The sequence below is a fragment of the Pteropus medius genome, unplaced genomic scaffold, assembly GCF_902729225.1.
Source record: "Pteropus medius unplaced genomic scaffold, Ma_sr-lr_union100, whole genome shotgun sequence".
Classification (NCBI taxonomy): Eukaryota; Metazoa; Chordata; class Mammalia; order Chiroptera; family Pteropodidae; genus Pteropus; species Pteropus medius.
In genome coordinates, this window is record NW_024355206.1 from 493079 (window position 1) to 513410 (window position 20332).

At 41.9% G+C, this 20332-nt stretch overlaps 1 protein-coding gene across 4 annotated transcripts in view; it reads right to left on the minus strand.

The window, feature by feature from the left end:
• Positions 1-20332, minus strand: part of SV2B (synaptic vesicle glycoprotein 2B) — a 106117-nt gene that overhangs the window by 45209 nt on the left and 40576 nt on the right. Inside the window, exon 1 of one of the 4 annotated variants that reach the window (XM_039858256.1) lies at positions 16974-16996. The exons of the other annotated variants lie outside the window; for them this stretch is intronic. The gene's annotated coding sequence lies outside the window, so the exon portion shown is untranslated. Of the gene's footprint in view, positions 1-16973; positions 16997-20332 lie in introns of those variants that run through there. 4 annotated transcript variants of the gene reach the window in all.

Below are 20332 nucleotides of genomic sequence, written 5' to 3' on the forward strand. Positions count from 1 at the left end.
GGTGGAGGCCGGGCCCCTCCCCCACTCCTTATCCTCCTCTCGCTCTCCTCTGCTGCCAGACCCTCAGACACAGATGGATGCTCAGACCTCTTCAGTGGGACCACCATAAACCCACTCCTTTGCAAAATTCACCTCCTGACACATACATATGCCAACAACCTTTACACGTCTTTCCGTCACACCTCAAATCCTAACTGTCCTTTCACCAAGCTCGGCATATGTCGCCTCACGACAGACTGGATGTGCATGTCCTCACCATGGCAGCTGGACTCCTCCCAGCCCATAGCACATCCCTGGGCCCTCTGCCCCACACCTGCCCTCACACCTGCACCTGCCTGGTTCTCCTCCCCCTCAGCCCTGGAGAGACTCCAGCTCTGAACTCACAACACAACGCATTTCTTGGGTATTGTTGTTATTGAGTAATGATGTGTGTGCGTGTATTGATGTGTGATGATGATGTGTGTGTGTGTATTGTTGGGGGCGGGGATGCCCAAGATCATGCTTCTCCAACTCAGGAGGAAACTCATCAGAAATGCAAACTCCATTACCCTGCCCCCAAAGACTCTGAACCTACAGAGTGAGGGTGGGCCTGGAAATCTGTGTTTTCCCTCCAAAAATGCCATGAGGGATCCAGTGGACTGCGCTTTGAGAAACAGTGCCATAAGAATGGTTACTAAGAACTGAGTCTCACTTTATCCTTTCCAATTTTTCACCACCCCTAGTCAATAATTTGTATTTGACCATGGTGGCCCAAACTATGTCAGATTAATATTCTAAATCTGTTTTTATTGTATCTATTTAGGGACCACAGGAGGAAGATAAATCATAGTACACAGCACGAGAGTTTTGCCGAGTACCCTAAAAAAATGGAGAAAGAATGCCAACGGCCAGAGAACTGGTATGTTATTTCCATCCTGGGGACTCTGCAAAAATGTCATGAACCCAAAACATGGGAAATACACTCGAGGCAAAAGTCCTGGGACTTGCTTTGTGGGAAGAAGCTGACCTTCGTCAAAACTGACTCCGCTCACCTGATCCAGTTAAAGGAAGGGCTGTGAATGTCAAGTACAGTGGAGGAAGGAGGAATCATCATTCGGTGTTGTTTTTTCTCTTTCACTGAGAAATGGCAAGTTACATTTTCAGCATCTTCTAGGGGATATAATTACTAATCATTTTCAATGTTATATATTGGACTGGGACCCTTCCAAGAAAGTATGTTGAAGCCCTAAGCCCCAGTACCTCAGAATGTGACCTGATTTAGAAACGTGGTCTTTATAGAGGTAATCGAGTTCAGATGAGGTCCTTAGGGTGTCTCTAATCTGATCTGACTGGTGCCCTTATATAAAGAGGACGTTGGGACTCAGAGAAGGACACTAATACAGAGGGAAGATGATGTGAAGACACAGAGAGAGCCCGGTCTACAAGCCAAGGAACACCTGAAGCCACCAGAAGCTACAAGGGATGCACAAAAATGATTCTCCCTCACAGACCTCAAAATGAACCAACCCTGCTGACACTTTGATTATAGATTTCTAATCTTCACAACTGTGAGACAGATTTCTGTTGTTCAAGCCACTGGATTTGCAGCACTTTCTTAAGGCAGCCCCAGGAAAGTAATCATTTGACAACATTAATAAGCCTAGAGCTTATCAACTAAACAATGACACAACCGGAAGAGCAGCTATTAACTGAAGACGAAGGTGAGCATTTTACAAGCAGCATCTTATTTATTTCACAGATGAAGAAACTGAGAGCTAAGAAGATTAAAGGATGTACCCAAATTAACACAGAGACTCAATTTCAGGGCTTAGTTTGAAGACAAGTTCAAAAATAACATCAGTGATGACGTACAGGAAAGAGAGTGGGACTCTCTCCCACTCTCCCGTGTTCTGGAGACAAGTCAAGGTTACAAGCTGAGTTCCTGAAGAACCAAGATTGGCATTGGCCTTGTGACTCCAAAGTTAGAGTTTGTTCACTCATCCTTAACAAACATCCCTCAGAATCTTTGGTGCTTAAGGCATTATAGCAGATATGACATGACTTGATCTCCCTTCTCTAGAGGCCCACACCCATCATGAGAGAGTAAAATGACAGAGAGCATCTTGCAGAAATAAAAATGACCATCTTAATTATTAATAATATTATTTTTCATTCATTGGATACCTGGCTCACGGCTTGGTGCCAGGTATTACACTAAGAATATCATGTGCTTCACAACTTTTAACCTGAACAACAACCCTGTGAGATGCGGACTATTATTACACCCATTTTACTGAAAACGAGACTGAGGCTGAAGAGGTTAGATGACCAAGGATCACAGACAGTAGGTTCTTCCAGGGGTTTCAGAGGACAGTGGGGTCACTAGGGGCTGGGATCTGCTGTCACAAGCTTCCTAGAGGTTGGAGGACTTCCAAGAGCAGGGAAGAAGGGCTCAGAGCATCAAACAATACAGAGGAGGGCACTGCAGGCTGGAGAGCAAGGACGAGCGAAGGCCTGGAGGCAGGAATGGCTATGCTGGTTTGGGCAACAATGAAAAGGTCAGCTGGCCTACAGTAGATGACCTAAGAGGGTGAATTTTGGAAGATACGATGCGGGAATAAATAGCATTCAGTCTGAATGTCCTGCTCAGGAATTGAAAATTTCCATTTGAGCAAGGGGAGCCATGAAGATTGTTGCTAAACCTAACAGCGCAATATGGCGTGCAGAGCAGGGGCCTGGAAAGATCCTTCTGGTGGGGATGTGAATCCTAGTAGAAGCTTCCGTGTGTGCATGTGTGTGTGCGTGTGTGTGTCTGGTAAAAGTCCAGAGATGGGGTTAGGCTTGGACTAAGGTAGTGGCTGTGGGACTGGAATGAAAGGTAGACACAAGGAGGCTCCCACAAGAAAAGAAGTAGTGGGTTTCCTGTCGGGTGAGAGGGAAAAGACTGGGAGAAGGGTGACTCTAGGGAGGCAGATTCTGGACTGGAAGTCCTTCTGGCACCTTACAATTGCTGTGTGACTAAGACAAAGACAAATCTTTTTCAGGCTGATACCCTTTTTGGTGTGGTGGTGGGATTATGTGGCATGGTGGTTTAAGAGCACAGACTCTAGTGTCTGAGGCCCCAGGTTCAAACGCTGACTCTGCCACTTCCTACTATGTGCGTGCAAGCTACTGACTACTCTGTGCCTCAGTTTCCTCATCCATAAAATGATTACAATAATAGTACCTACGTCATAAAGTCATTGTGAAGATTTAGTGAGATAATCCATAAACGGTGCTTAGCACAGTGCCTGGCACAGATGCGATCAATGTAAATTTGATTTTATTTTCATTGTTGTTGTCATTATGATTATTATCAGACCAAGTGTTGATCATTAAAATGTAGCCAGGCTCTCAGCTTGAGCCCAGCCCAGCTCTGCTTCAGATCTGGGGCCCATCTGGGCTGGACTGCAGAACAAAGTACAGAGAAAAACAAACTGACATTTAGCTACTCATGAAAACTATGCCTCTCAGAAATGTCCTAGCAGTAATCTCTTAAGCACTCTCCTTTCAGTCTTACATTCTGTTAACCTCTGGGTCTATGCTATTTGATTCAATATCATCGTGTGGTAAACACTTGTTCATAATTAAATATCACAGAGAACAAAGCTAAAAATAATTTTATAATCAAATGATGTAATGCCTCTGCAGAATGTTAGGCCTTTACTATGCTCATTTAAGGGGATGAAAAGAATTCCAAGAGCAAATAAGTTTAGGAAACATTGCATACTCTACTCACCATTCTCTTTTGGAGATTTATAATGCACATTCCTATATTAAAGGCCGAGAGAAGACCTGAACAAAACCTATTTCACACCGCAATGAGCTACCACTACACACCCATCAGAAAAGCTGCAATCGATAGACAATAGCAAGTGATGGCTAGGATGTGATGAACAGAAACTCCGGTGCGCTGCTGGTAGGAATGAAAAATGGTTCAGCCACTTTGGAAAACAGTTTGGCAGTTTCTTAAAATGTTAAACATATTCCAAATTAAGAGCAACACTTACAAACTGATTAACCACTTTTGGCAATTTGATGGATCTTTATTTTTAAACGTTTAGAATTACTCCAAGAGGTCCTGTGGCACTATATACATATCTCTATTATCAAATTATATTGTAATTATTTATGTGTCTCTCTGCTAGGAGATTGTGAGCAATTCCAGGATAGATAAAGCACTGAATTTTACTTATTTTTGAATCTCCAGCACCAAACACAGAGTCTTTAATCACAGAAGGTCTTTGAAAAAGTTTGCTCAATGATAGTTATACAGTGTCTGTCTGAAAGTATGTGCAAAGTGACCAGAGTGCCCTGTCCTTGCTGTCAGTAGACCAACTGGTTTACCTTTGTTTTTGTTTTTATTTAAAAAAAAAAAAAAGCTCGATCAGCTGACATCCTGAAGATGCCACCTTCCTATTTACTGGCTTTCTATTCACACCCAGTTCCCAGCTGAGATTGTTGGGGTGCAGGGGCGGGGCAAGGTTTAAGAACTACTTGAGTTATCTGTTATCAGCTTCCTGACTATAAAATATGTCTTAACCACCTGAGATGCTTCCTAAAATACAGTGCTTGGTGCTTCTGGGGTAGGTCACCTCAACCCATTTGCTGAAAACACCAGAACACCTCCGGGTGGTGCTGGGAGACAGTGTTCTCCGAGGCTTCCAGCAATCAGTATCTGTGTCCCACTTACAAAAGTGCCTGCTTGTTAGTGTGGCATCAGAAATACTTCTCTCTTTGTAAGGTATATAGATGTTAAATAACTATGTTGTACACCTGAAACTAACATAACATTGTATGCCAAATATACTTTAAAAGGGGGCAGGGGGTTGAAGAAGTACTTCTCTCTTCTTAGCTGAATCATCCAGCTATTTCTATTGTGTTAAAACAGAAAGCTAGTTTCCCAGGTGTGAGAAACAATTGATTATTACATGAAAACCAAACCACGTGATGTTTTTGTTAGAGAGAAAAAAAGAAATACTTTAAAGTCATACCAAATCCTTTAAAGTAATGCCAGCCTTAAAGTGAATGGTTCTTCATTTTAAAATACAAAAGCAAGATGAGAATTTATGGAGAAGTATGTTAATAACCAAAGCATTATTTAGAACATTAAACCTAAAAAACAAAAAACAAAAAAACACAAAAAACAAAAAGAAAACCCTTTATATTAAACAACAGGGCCTAGGTAACTAAATGTTAGCCTAATCATATAATTAAAATATTATGATGATATAAAAACTATGGTTTTCAAAGGACTTGTTTTTGAAAAAAGAAAATGATCGCATTATAATAGTAGGTGAAAATGCTAGATAAATCATTTATTAAAATCATTATACATACAGTTTCCATAATATTGCATATTAAAAATATGTATTTATATTGTGCAAACGTATCTGACAGGATGATGTGTTAAGATGTTAATGTCTGCCTAGTCTTCCCTGAAATGCTGATTTTCTCCCTTTCTGCTCCTCTGTGCTCTAAAGCCAGGTCAGCATTGTTCAGTGTAGTCTTCAAACCACTGGCAGGAGAATTGCTGCCAGTTAAATACAGATTTCTGGACTCCATTCCATTTTGTAACAGAAGAGAGACAGAAATCTGTTTTATTAGCAAGCTCTTCTGATAATTCTTGTGCTCACTCCAAATCAAGAACCTCTGGCCTATGCTCTTACCCCAGGAAGCAGTTAACAAATCCTTTGTGCTTCAAGGGCAAGGCCCATGAAGCCCTCAGCCCAGGCTTCAGACAGCTAGACCCTTCCAGGAGCTCAGCTAGAAGGGAAGGGGATGAGGGGCTGCTGCTTTGACCTGTAGGGAGGTGCCCAAGCCCTGGGGGATGGGGACTGCAAGGAGGAGGCTGTGTGTTCCCTGAAAGGAGATGGAACCCTGTCCCTCTCATAGGCAGCACTCTGAATGAAGGACAACAGAAAAGTCCCGATGGAGGATATTAATCCTACGGCCCTGGGATCAGTAATAGGGTCTCATCTATTTGTCAGTGGTATCACGATATGTATCCATCCAAAACAGAAGTGCTCAGCAGATGATGAAAGCTCACTCCTGCAGGTGGCACTGAGGAACAGAAAGATCGAGGAGAATCACAGTAGCTACAGGGATGGACTAAGCAGGCACTCCCACTGTTTGGGGGAACACTTAAGTGGTCTGATGGAGGGAGGAAAGGGGCCCTAAAAATAAGACTGATAATGGCCATCTTACTAACCCTGTTGTAATTTGTAAGAACATTCTTAATGCTATTTCTTGCCTTAGAGTGCTGTTATAAGGCGAATTCTTGCCCCTGCTATATGCGCAGATGCCAGCTCTGCCACTTACAGGCTCTGAGAATCAGAGCAAGTTGTTTGACCTTTAAGCTTCAGTTTCTATGTGTGAAATGAAGAGAATATCAGTTCCTACTCATTGGGTTGTTATACTCATTAAATGAGTTAATAGATTCAAAAAGCTTCATACCAGAAAGGAGCTCAATAAAAACAGCTATTATATAAATAACACAACAAAAGATATACATTTCTATGTGTTCACTAACCTCTGCAGTGATGCTTACCAAAGCCAATTAGAGCCTTAATCTCACCCCATACGAAGCGAATCTACAACCTTCTTAGCTGAGACCGTCTGGATTTTTAGCTCCCACTCTGCTGGAGCCCTGACCTGAATGCCCCATGCCAAAGAAACCAGGTTGGAAGACAAGGCCTCCACGCCAACCCTCTGACACCAGCTAGCGCGTCTCTCTCCTGAATTATCCCAACACCATCAGCCAGCCTCCACACAGCCTGAAATCTCCTCGTGGCTTCTCAAGACCTTCAAACTGCTGTCTTAATTTGGCTTTGAAGGACCCTCATTAAACAACACCCATTGCACCTTCCCCACTTCATTTTTTCCCTTTCTGGTGGCCCTTCCAGAGGGGACTAGCCTTACTAAATTGTCATCATTGCAGTGACTCATCTATCTCAAAAATACCCTGGGGGCCTCTACTACCTGGTAGATCCTGTGTCAGATTCTGGGGACACTGAGAAGAATAAGACAAGCTCCTACCCCTTGTCCCTTATTGCCTAGTTAATAGAAATTTTCCTAAAGCTAAGAACAACAGACTTTGTCTAAGGAGAGGGTCCTCCTTTCACACATGAGATATTCTACATCTCCTGGTTCATTAGAACCTTTGAAAGTATATCCCAGAAAGTAAAAATACAGAACTGGTATCAAACTTACATGATGCATTGCTCCAACAGGGTGCAGACTGAAAATTTGGATCTCTTTCTAAAAGACTTGAAAAACGTTGTAGATACAGATCTACAGGTTATTGAAGAAAACGACAACTTGTCGATGGACAAACACAGATGGTGCCAAGGAGGGGCCAAGACCATTCCCCTTATTCACCCCAAAAGCAAGTCTGAGAGCCATGGACAGGCTAGAGGGAGCACTTCCTGTCTTTATTTGCCTCTGTTCTCACCTTAAACCTTATGCACTTGGTGGACAAAATCTGCTCTTTGCTATGGTCTAGCTTTGCAGTGCTCTGCCATGAAATGCCCCCTCCTCTAGAATTGCCTGCAGTTAGTGCCCTCTGTGGCTGAAGCCTGTGGACTTAGGGTACCCTTATCTCCACTGCCCATTGATGGCTCCACCCCAAACCCTATCAGCCTGCTGCACCCCTGGCCCCTGGAAACCTCTCCTGCATGTCTCACTTTGGGGAAACTATAATAGAGGCCTTGTGATGAGGAAAAAAAAAACTTTTGGTTTTCCCAGTTTTTGAAGATTTCGAAAAACAACTTTTGTTTTTCTGAGTTGCTGCATCGGCATTTAACATTGTGATAACCCTGCTCACAGGCAGAGTCTGGACTGTAGAGAGGGACTTGAGCTTAGGATTCTGGGGGTACTTTTCTGGGGGTACCTTCTAAAAGAACCGCTTAGACTTAAGCCCATAAAAAGTTAGTTTCCTCTGCCTCAAGCACCTTTTAGGTAACGGGTGCTTCTACCCTGCTCTCCATCTCCTGCTCACTTGTGACCTGGGACAGAGGACTGCTGTTCCCCGAGCTCGTTGTGGGGGACCTCCGCTCCCCCACCTGCTTCTGGGACCTGTAAGTAATAAATCTTTTGACTCTACTTCCTTTGCGTGGGTTTATTGAAACTGCTTCTTCAGTCACAATGATCTTACGAGTTTCACTTTCCCAAGTGAAACCTGGGAGCTTGAGTGGTGAGGGTGCTACCTGTCAACTCTATGTGGGTGGCTTGTGTCCCTTCCTTCAGCAGGTCATAATCTGTATATTCTTTAATCAATACATCAGCTCCAGCTTGACACAAGCTTCATAATTTATCTTGCTCTTATCTGTCCCATGTATGTCCCTGAAATAAAAATTTTTTAACTCACCCCAATACATTCCAATTCCTGTCTCCATCTCCTAATTATCCTGGAATTACTCAGCCTCTGGGTGTGACTGGCCTTGTTGTCGTCCACTGCCCCCAACTCCAGCGCATTATGTCTCTATAATTAGTTCCCTCTTTCTCTCCCCTAATTCAGCTTTGGCAAAGTATAAACTTGATCATTCAAAAGGGCTAAAATGCTGCCAGGAATGCAAACTTATTTAGTGCTAGAGCCCGGAGTTTTGCACAGTTCTGGGCTCCACTCCAAATCCTAGACTAACAGCAAAAGAGGAAAGGAAGGAACCCTTTAGTGAGCTTGATTATGTTGGGAGCTTTCTCACACGATCTCATTTAAACCTCCCAAAGACCTGACAAGTGGATTTAGGTGATGGGAGCTCAGAGAGGCCATGAGAATTGCCCAAGTTCATAAGCCTGGGGAGAGGCAGAGTTGGATTCAAATCCAGGTCTGTACCTCACTGCTTCTGCGGGGTCTCTGGGATTCCCCATGTGTTCTGTTACCTCAGTCTGGCACCTGACAGCCTTGGCTAATTGGGTGATGGAATTCCTCGACAGGCCTCTTTTTACGGTTTGGCTTTCCTGTTGAAATTACTCCTACATATTTGGCAAGGAAAGATTTCAAATGATGTCAACATTTAAAGAACTCTGCTTTAGCCACCAAAAGTAGTATTGCCACAATCACTGACTCCTGCAGCTGGCTGCCTAGCGTGTAAGCAGCTTGAGGACAGAGTCCATCTCTCATGCGTCTTGGTCACCAATGTAGCAGGAAGCAGGACTTTGTATTGATAGGCACTGAGTAAATACATTATGACAAAAGGAAAATAAAGAGAAGATTGGACTCCTGCCAGCTGAAGCTCAGAGCAATGGAGATCCAGATAATCCATCACAGTATTCTTTAGTCTGTCCTTGGACGCGAAAATGAACTCTTGAAAGAGCCCATGTGCTAGAGTCTGAGCAGAATAGATGGGAGGAAGGGAGTTGGGAGAGTGCCAAAACGGATGACAAGATTATTTTATTTTTTTAAAAGATGCGTTTTCATTGCTCTCCTATTCCTAAATTGCCTTATTATTTAGAGGGTTGTCATACACAAGGAGGGGAAAAGATTAATTTTGAAAAGACCTGGCAGGGATATTTTCATGGGCGCTAGAATCACTCTGGAAACAGATGGCACCTCACTGCAACATGCTGCATGAAGGACAATTCCTGCTCAGGCGTCATTGGGGTCCACCCCCAGAGCTGCCTGCTGCTGTCATCGGCAGCCTTGAAACCAAATACAGGATGTCTTTCTGTGTTCTGTGAATACATGACTGTCATTAGGGAAGTGATCTTGAGAAACTTTCACCTCTGAAATCAACTACTCCAAGTTGTTTTCTTTCCGCAGGGGTTGGGTTCATGATAAAGAGAGGACTATCTTTATCATGAACCAAACAATAACGATTCCCTCTAGAGATCAAGGGAAAAAGAGGCAATTTGCAAGCTGTCATGCATATAAATAGAAGTGTGGATACACAACTTTTTGCAAGACAACAGTGGTCTCTGTTGGGGAATTTGAAACCAGCTGCTCAGACACCAGTAAGTCTCCACCACATCTGAAAAGCTGCAGCTGCTTCCACTGGGCTCAGAGACCCTGGCTGGCTGGTTGATGTCAAGCTGACCAAGCCAACTTGGTGGACATGTCCCAGTAAAGGGGCCCTTTGTTTGCATAAACTGAACGAGTTGACTGCCTTGGTGGGACCACAAGGGCCACTTTCAGTTACAGGGGCCAGTACAAAACCCTACTGAGCCCCTTTTCGGCTCTTGACACAGGATGCTTTCCACAAAGAGATTCTTCAATCCTACCTTTTTAAGTGCTTTTTTTTTTAACTGCTTATACTTCAATTCCATGTCTCTTATAGAGTTATCGTCTTTCCCTCAACCAAAATGTTCCCTTCTCACTCTCCCAGGCCTCTCTGGAAGACACCCCCAGGAATGGATCACCATCTACTCATTATTTGGGGTGATATAACTAAATAAAGGATCCCAGTGCCAGAATATCACACTTTAAAACTTCCAAATGGATCAGAAGGCCCATTTTCTGTTCTCCAGACACCCGTGACTTTAAACTTGCTCTGTTTATAATATCGTCAAGCCAAGAGGAAAGATAATAGGTACTACGTCTAACTAACATTTATATCCTTATGAACATATCAGTTGGAAAACCAGAGGATACTTCAATATCCTCTTAAAGAAGACTGGACCCCTTCACTCCCACTCCCACCCACTCAAAACAATTCTGTGACTATGAGCTTCTGAGTAAGTGTCGCCCACAACATCCCCAAATGGACAGGCCCTTCTCAAGTCCCAAGCAAACCGAGAGTTTTCAATCTGTTTCTAATCCAGAGAAATTCCTGAAATGGTTTCTGACTTTTACTAAACTGATGATATTCGAAGGAGTAACCAAAGCCCGGTCTTTGACAAGCAGCCGCACGTGGATCAGTGAGCCATCCACATTTGAAAGTGGCATACCTATGGCTATGTGCATGGAGAACCTTGTGGAAGGGTGAATTCCTTAACAAAGTATTAAGAGTAGTTATTCTCTGGGAAAGGGACATCATGTATATTGTGCCAAGATAATACTTTCTAGAAGAGAAGGCAAAGGAGGGAGAAGAGGAGACTCAGCGACAATAAGAAGTCCATGCTTCTTTCTGAAGCACACACAGTAAATTGGTGGTCTTTTAGCATTTGCTTATTCAAATAACAAAACTGAGGCCTATAATTCAGCGTCAGCCCAACCTGGGTTTGAATCCATGTTAAGATCTGCAAGTTATTTAACTTCTCCCAACCTCTGTTTTCCTCTCTGTAAAAATTAGCTTCTAGGGCGGTGGCAAGGAATAGACGAGGGTAAGGTGATAGATAAGCACCAGCAGATGTCTGTAAATCTCAATAAATATGACCTAGTTATCATTGACTCTCAGCACATCACAGATGTGGTTGTTTTCTTCTAAACAAATATCCTTACTCAGAACTTAAAAATGTTAGAAAGTAAAAGAAATGAAGGCGTAATCTGCAGACGCTGTCCGGTACAACTTTCCACACTGCCCGTTATAGGAGCCACTAGCCACAATGGCTACTAAGAGCTTGAAATACGATTAACTGAGGAGCTGAACCGAATATTAATTTTACTTTTAAGGCATGCATGGTTAGCTTTGGGCAGCTCAAATCTAGATCTAGCTGCCTTTACAGGGGCAATAACCTTCAGAGACATTAGGAACTTGGCAAAAGTTCTGGTTTGTTAGACTAGATCTCACACTAGACTCCAGTTCTCCAGACTCAGGTCCTGTTCTATTGCATCCCGACTCTTCCCAAAGAAAATGCCCAGATGAAGACCTCTGGACTATTTTCACTAACAGTAGGTGAAACCAAGCTGAACCATAACATGATCACCACATTTAGACTACTTTAAAATAGAAAACTTCATAGTGTTTTTAAATAACGATATAAGAGGGTTTCATCACAAAGGTTTAAGCTGTTAACTTTTACAAAGTTATTTGCATTTCAATGGAACTCTCTGCTTTTAAAAATACTTCCATACATAATGGAATTGTAATGTTACATGGTTTCCTTTAAATGGCTCCACGCACTTGCCTGCTGACCTCGACTACTCAAAAGGCTCCCTGTTTTGTTCTGAATCATCCTGATCACAAGTGATCAGGTATAACCTCCTGATCCCTCATCCGTGACCTAAGCAATTGGGCAGCTAAGCAAGGTCCTCAGTTGAGGAAATGCATGGGGACAAAGGCTTGCAGATCAAATGCAATTCTAAATCCTTACGGAACAAGCTGAAACTCTTAAAGGATGCATTGTTCTGTGCTCTATGGGCACTAGAATAGGGAGGGAACTTAGCAGGGAACGGGGTTAAAGCAATACAGTAAGAAAGTGTGATCCTGAACTTTTACTGCAGTTTACTGCAGTGGGTGCTGGCGCACTGCATCCAGGCCTCCACACACACCAGGGAATGAAGCTCTCATTCCCCAGCTGCTGGGAGTGTGGGTGTCAGTCCTTCCTAGAGGCTGCCTGGTACCAAAAGGCTATGCCCATGCTTGAGGCCTTGTCCTTTCCAGAAGAGCCTGAAGCCAACGACTGACTGTGAGATGGAGGAATATAAAGGCCTGGACCACAAGCCCCAATGCAGCCAACTCTACTGGGCCTTTCCTGCTCCAGCATCCTGCAATCCCACCCACCACCCCAGTGATGAGACTCTGCTCACCTTCTTTCTCTGGTCAGTCCTGTTTCTTTAATGACTCAGGTGTTGCTCCCCCTTTGCTTCTCAGGGAACTCATCTGTGACAGGTAGCATGTGCCAAGAACTGTTCCTAGGGTTTACATATACTTATTCTGAGAGGACATTATTATCCTTGTTTTATATATAAAGAAACTGAAGCTAAACAGAGATTAATACATTTTCCAAAGACACCCAGGTGGCCTTGAGAAATCTTATGAAGATTAAAAGATATGATGCAAATAAACATGCTTATAATAGTGACTAACACAGAGTAACTATTCACTTAATTAATTCTACAAATATTTATTGAGCATCTACTATATGCTTCGCACTATTCTCAACACTGCAGATACAGCATTGAGCAAAAGAGTCAAAATCTCTGTCCTCATAAAGCTAAGATTCTAGTGTGGGGGGGCAAGAAATATACACACATACGACATACAAGTCTGTCCAATGAGTGCCATGCAGAAAAATAAAGCAGGTTAAATGGGACTGGAGGCCATGCAGTGAGGATAGAGATATTTTACGTAGGGAAGTGATGGGAGACTCCATTGATAAGGTGATGTTTGAGTAAAGAACAGAAGGAAGTAAGGGAGAGAGTCCTGTTGATATTTAAAAAGAGTAGTTCAAGTAAAGGGGGCAAGAGCAAAGTCAGGCATGATGATGTTGAACAGAGGCATGTTATTTGACAGATTTTAAATGAATCACTCTGGCTGCTGCTGTGTTAAGAATAGACGGGGTGGGGGTGGGGGGTACAAGGAAGGAAGCAGAGACGCCACAGAAGAAGGAGTTTCTTGCCATAATTCAGGCCAGCAACAGCACTGGCTTAGACCAAGATGGTTATGATGGAAGAGGTAGGAATGTCAGATCTGGTTCCATGCTGGAGGCAGAGCCATCCAGATTTGCAGATAGATCTGATGTGGGGTGTAACAGCAAGTCAAGAGGCAAAGGTGACTCCAAGATTTGGGCCTGAGCCGCTGGAAGGTTAGAGTATCTATGTGCTGGAACCAAAAACAAAAACAAAAAAAAACCAAAACCTGTGAGTAGAGTAGCTCTGGCTGAACAGAAGGCAAGATCAGGAGACATAAATTGGTGCAATTATTTGGCAGTGGCATTTAGGGAGAGACAGCAGGGCATGCTGGTTATGAACACAGATTCCACAGCCGGACCACCCAGAGCTCATTCTCAGTTCTACTACCATTAGCTGTGTGGCCTTGGGCAAGACACTGCACCTCTCTGGGCTTCACTATTCTCATCTGTAAAATGGGAAGAATATTAGTACTTACCACATATGGTTGCTATAGACTTAAATGAGTAAATATATGTAAAAGTGCTTAGAACAGTGGTTCTCATGCAGTAAGCACCATATTAGTATTTAAAAATAAAAAACCGGACCCTCTATTAATGTCAAACTTGAGAACTCATACATGGTATGTAGGGAGGTAAAATTTTTTCTCGACCCTCGTCAGGTTCCTGGCCAGGTCTGAAAATTATGACAAAGACAGATTAACAGGGAAAAAAGCATACAAATTTAGTTAATATGTTTTACATGATACAGGAGGCTTCATAAGGAAATGAAGATGCAAAGAAACAGACCTGAGAGTACTGACGCTAAGTTTGATGAAAATGAAAAGTTTTGGAGGAAATGAGAGGATAAGAAACTGAGGAAAGCAAACGGGGGGGAAACTGAGCAAGGCCTGTTTGTTGGGACTCTTCTCAGCATCCCTTTGTCTTCGGAGATAAGGATGCTCCCGTCCTCCAGGTTTGAGGGTTTTGTGGCCTGTTTCAAGGGGATAAAACAAGGAGTGAGGAGGAAGAAGTCAGAATGGCTTCTGCCATTTTCTCAGACTCCTTTGACTTAAAATATGCAACATGCCAAGGTGCAATATTTTGGGGTAGCATGTGCTGAAGCCCATCTGGTACAAGTTGGTGTCTGGGAAGGGCGGGTCACTGTGTATGAAGACTTGCTTCCCAGAGGAGGTGAAACCTGAGCTCGACTTTGGAAGCTGCACAGGAGGTAGCCAGATGGACAGAGTGCAGGGGGCGGGGGATCCTTCAAGACAGAGGGGCCAGCACGACCATTTCCCTTAAAATATAGCCAACTGGCGGCAAAAGCCAAACATAAAATGGTTATCTTGGGCCACTTGTACTAATCCTTTTACCTGATACTATGGAATCCATGATATATCTAGAATGGCTTTCAGTTTATTTCTACAAAATAAATAAACCTTAGTACAGTCTATCTGATGTCATGCATCTATCTTCAATTAGTGGTAGCCTGCCACCACTGACCACACATAAACCATGTTGACATATTGGAGTTTCCATCAGCTTCCTAGCAGTACCTCCCAACTGACACCCCTGAAATTTCCTTCCTTATCCCCCAGGCAAGTATGTTCAAAAAGTAATCAACAGGAACTGGCATTGGCCTTTCTCCTAATTATATTTGAACAGGCTTCAAGGCCATATGGCTCAATAAATATCCCTAAACTCTCTACCTTACTGTTCCTAGCAATTCTTCTGGAGAAATAGCATTTCAAAGGTCAAAAGCTTGATCCTGGCAGAGCAATTCTGCCCAGATCTCAGTGAAATGGGCCACAGAGACTAGACACAGAAGTAAGGCATCTGATTCCCTCAACAGAAACCTTACTTCTTGGTAAATTATCAAATATCAGACCATAAGCAGTAAGAGAGGTTTGAACTTGTGTGAGATGAAGGCGCTTCTTCAATTTTTAATGAACCATACATACATACAGTCTTAACTGATGGTCACAGATAGTTAAGAAGAAAGCCAGACTCTGAAGAGTCAAACTTACCTGTCTGGCCAGGCCACCCATCTGAAGCCCCTTGGCCCACAGGCCCAGTCCCATCTAGTTCCCAGTCAATAAGAAGCAAACTTGGACATACAGCTGCCATATCACCCTGACCACAAAATGTCCCAAAGGAAAGCAGAATATATCACCCCCAAATATTCTCCCAGGAAGAAGTCAATCACCAGCGACAATTCTAGACCTTTATCAGCCCAGAAGCAGCTCCAGAGGAATCTACACAACAAATCTTACTAACTAGCTCTTATCTTCCATTAGTTTCCCCCAAATATTTATCTTCCAACAATTCGCCACCCTAGAAACTCAAAGTCCATTCCCTTTGTCTTGTCAATTCTCTAAACATGCATTGTTCTCTTGAGATGCTATATAAGCCCAAGCTCTAATCGCTTCTTTGAGCTACTCATCTCTGAGTGCTGCGCATGTTAATAAACTTTATTTTGCATCTCTTGTTAACCTGCCTCTTATCAGTCTAGTTGACAGTGATCCAGCCAATGAACCTAAGAAGAGGAAAAGTTTTTCTCCTCTCTAGTTCAAAGCTGCTTCCTCGTCAGTAAGTGGGTCTGAATTAATAGCCTTCAGCTCAGAATAACCTGCCAAGCCCATCCCCTACTGTGCATGCCTAGAAACTTTCACGGGGCCCCTGCTCCATTATCTAGCTTACCCATCACCCGACATGGGCACCGAGACCAGGTTCCTCGATGGTTCCCCTCAGCTTTACTGTCTGTGTTCCCGAGTCAACAGCGACAGGCTTGGAAACAAACAAGGAATAGCAGAGCCTGCGACTGGGATGCTCGAAGCATTTGTTCTGCCCCAGACATGTGAGATACCACAGTTTATGACAGCAGCAGTCAACAAATAGAACCAAGACCCACTCACCCCCACTCCAGGCTGGGGGGACTCTCAGGGAGGAAGAAGATCATGCACTGTTTGTGCAGCCCCTCCCCTCGCCACCTAATGTCACACCGAGATGCTGGTCCTCTGTACAGACTGGCCTGCAGCAGTGTTTATCTGCCTTTTTCACAGACAGCTTCCTGCTCCTTCAACAAATCTTCCCACCATTTATTCCCTAATCCTCATTCTTATCTCCAGGGAGTGATGGCTGCAGTAGAGAGTTAAATTACTGTCTGAAAATTCTCTCCACAAAGTTTGTTGGATTTAACTCTCTATTGTATACACAGCAAAAAAAAAAAAATAATTTTTTTTATAATTTAAAATAGAAAATATAGTTATGCTGGTTCCAACTTCAAAGACACATGCGAGACCACGAGAGAGTCTGCCGGTCTGGCAGAGGCCTCCTCACATAGAAGAATCACTGCCGTTTCTGTTCCCTGCTCTAGATCGGGCCATATGCACGCAGCAACGCCAGTCTGGGTTAGGCCCAAGCTGGCCACAAAACTTTAAAAATTATAATCAAGATCTCCAGCCACCCTCCTTGGGCAAGATCAACAGGGCCAGGTGATTGCCTCCCCCGACAGAGCCCACGCTTACCTCGCCCCCCAGTCCCCTCATCTTTTGTGGCCTAGGCCCAGTTACTCTTCTCATCAAGGTAACATATTCTGCACTTCAGGAAAACATGTTTTCAGCTTTCTAGTACAAACATAATGCCCCACTTGGACAAATGTGTTCACGTCCTCTAACAGACCTCCAAACACACACCTAACGCACATGCGTGCATCATGGAGGAAAACCAAAAGCTGTCATGGGGATGAAGAAGCAATTAGGAAACTCATTCAATGACAAAAGTTATGTCTTTGTTCGAACAAGCCTGGGTGCCTTGATTAAAGCATTTTATTTTACCATTTCATGGTATGATACAACTTCTCTTCAAATACAGGAACAGGAAGAGAAAATAATATAACCTACCGGACAACCATGAACTCATTGAACAGCTTATCTAATCTTAAAATTGACCTTCTAGACTTTTTGCTTTAAAAACAAAGGAAGCACAACAAACAAATTCGAAGCTCCCTTTTCCTCCCAGAGATTCACAAATATATATCCTCTTAAATATTAATGTATGGATATATTATAATTACATGTAATGTATAATAATGTCCAATATATTTTGCCTGGTTTTTAAACTTTATATAAACTTTTAAACTTTATATTGTAAGTAGCCTTACTTTTTAGTCCAACATCATATTTTTGAGATCTAGTCCTAACATAATATTTAGTCAAAACATATTCTTCTAATTATTTTAACTGCTATATAATGTTCCCTCACACACTCCTTTCATGATCCATTCTCCTTTTTATGGTGATTTGGATTTTTGCTATTCAAAACAATGATCATAGTAGTTTTCTATGTTAACTGACACTGACACTCTGGATAAGGCCAGCCTCACTCCTGTATCTTTCAGGGGCTGGGCGTATAGGCCTGTCTGATGGGCTTTCATCTCAGTACCCAGCCTGAGAAGCCTGCACAGTATGTCTCTGGAAAAACAACACAGCTTGGTTTCAAGCTAGGAATCACATTCTGGTCCCTAAGGCCCGTCTCTTAAAAAGAAGCTGCCAAAAGTCATTAATCTGTCCACAGCAAGAAAAAGCTGTCTGTGACTTTTAAAAATGGAAAGAATTGCAGCGCATTCCCTGACCTTGTGAAAGAGAAGAAAATATCACCTGCTCTCCCCTTTTCTTCCCATCCTTTTGTAAAAGAAGGAATTTTCTCAAAAATTTTAGAGCCATTATAGGAGTGCCTCAGTGACTGTCCTCTTCTCCATGAATATATCAAGAATGTCAACATGTTCTCATACGCGACTTTACTATAAAGTTCTCACATCCATCGTGAACTATGTCTTGATATTTTGTCATTTTACAGATGAGGTTCTTGAAGTTCAGAGAGGTCAGATGTCACTTCTAAGACTGACCTCAGACCATATAATAAAAACACTACACTCAAGAAGTCATTACAAAGACTAGCAGGCCGAGGTCAAGGTCTAGTCAAGAAGAATGTTAAGAGAAGCTTGACAAAAGTTTGGTCAAGGAAGTAGTCTTTGTCAGTTGAAAATAAAGGAATAAAATCATATGAACCAAAAGAAATTCAGAGTAACAATCTTAATATCAGACTAAATAGCATTTAAGGTAAAAATTATCATGAAAATAAAGATGTATGATATATAATCATAGAAAAAAACACTAGGTCAAAAAACCATAATAGTCATGAACATAATGCTCTAAATAATATAGTATCAAATATAAGAAACACCATTGATAGAGCTATAGAGAAGTAGGTAAGTCAACTATTGTAGCAGAGATTTTAATGCTTTCTTCTCAGAAAAAAAAAATAAAGCAGGTAAAAATAGCCATATTGTAAAAGAACTAAAAAAGGTTATGTTAATAAATGTGTTGATACATATAAAATATTTGCAAAACTTTACAATGTACCAGTCTACAATAGAAGCCTCATATATATTAGTTTCTGATCATAAAGCAGTAAAATTAGAAATCAGCATCATGTGTCTGAAAAATAAGAAATATTCTGTCTCTGAGAGAAAGACAAAAATAGAAAGTTGAAGATACTTGGAACTCATGAAAAACAAAGCACTCCCGTATTTATGTTTATAGATAAACATGTTACCAAAAACATATAGCAAAGAACAAGATAACTTTATTATTTTATTTTTATTTTTATTGCATTGTAGTTTTAAACTAAATCCAAATATAATGAATCAAAGTTAGCTTAACTTTCGATTATGTGGGTCAGTTCTTCTTCAAAAGCTCTAAGCATCAAAACACCACACTTAAAACAAAAAGTCAATGTTTTGTAAGGAAGAAAAACCACAAATCCCAAGTGCTGCTTCCTAGTAAATGAACATAGAAAAATATTAAATTACATATAAGTTACATGCAATAAAAATTGTTCAAATCCACTTATCTTTGCAACAAAGAGATATTTTTATATATTGCCACAGTAAAAAAAAATCAAATTATTTCAAGATTATCACAATTTTTCTAGGCATCAAAGCAGCATTTGACAGATGCTATCCTACAAGCCACACGAAGTCTACTTTAAATACTGTGAAGTATTTTTAAATGCCTTCCGGAAAATAAACTCGAGGTCACTTATTTTATAAGCAGTGGTAGCTTTCAGAACATTGGACAGTGACCTTTTTATCTGCTGTTTTTTGATGCTGGTGGGCAAGCTGGTGGGCAAGCTGGGGAGCCGGCAATGCTCTCCTAGACTGCTGTCAAGTAAAAAGTTATTGATCAAACATAAGACTCTGAAATCTATCTCTTCCTCTTACTGAGGAACATTTAAGAGCATTAAAGAGTTCATTGCACCCATGTGATAAATCTATCAAGAAATAAGAATTCACTTGCAAGTATGGAGAAATGTTTCTTCAAGCAGTCACACCAGATAAATTTTTCACCTCCAACAATATGCCACAAAATGTAATGCCTGTGTTTTTCTTTAATGCAGTGTTCATGAATCCAGGGATGGATGGCTGGGAAATGTTAACGCCTGCCAGTTTTTCTTAAAAATATGCCTTGTGCATGACTCAGGCCTTCTTCTGCACTCATTATAAGAAAGGAGCATGCTCAAACAATCATTTCTTTCTAGTGCAAAAAAACAAGTGTCCTTTTAAAAGATAAACAAGCTCCCAATATAAATCTGTTTTGTGTATTTGGTTGTTATGTCATGCTTCCAAATTAATTGCCTAAGAAAGACTTGTCTTCTCTTATTTTTTAAAGTTCTTCGAGCATCTAGGATCTTTTCACATTTCTACAACTTGTTCAATAACTCTGCTGGTAGGTGGGATTACTTCCTCTTAAAAATTATAAAACCAAGTCTTAGAAAAGTCAAATGAATTGTGGAGCCGGACTTTGAAACTAGCCTTGACCAACTC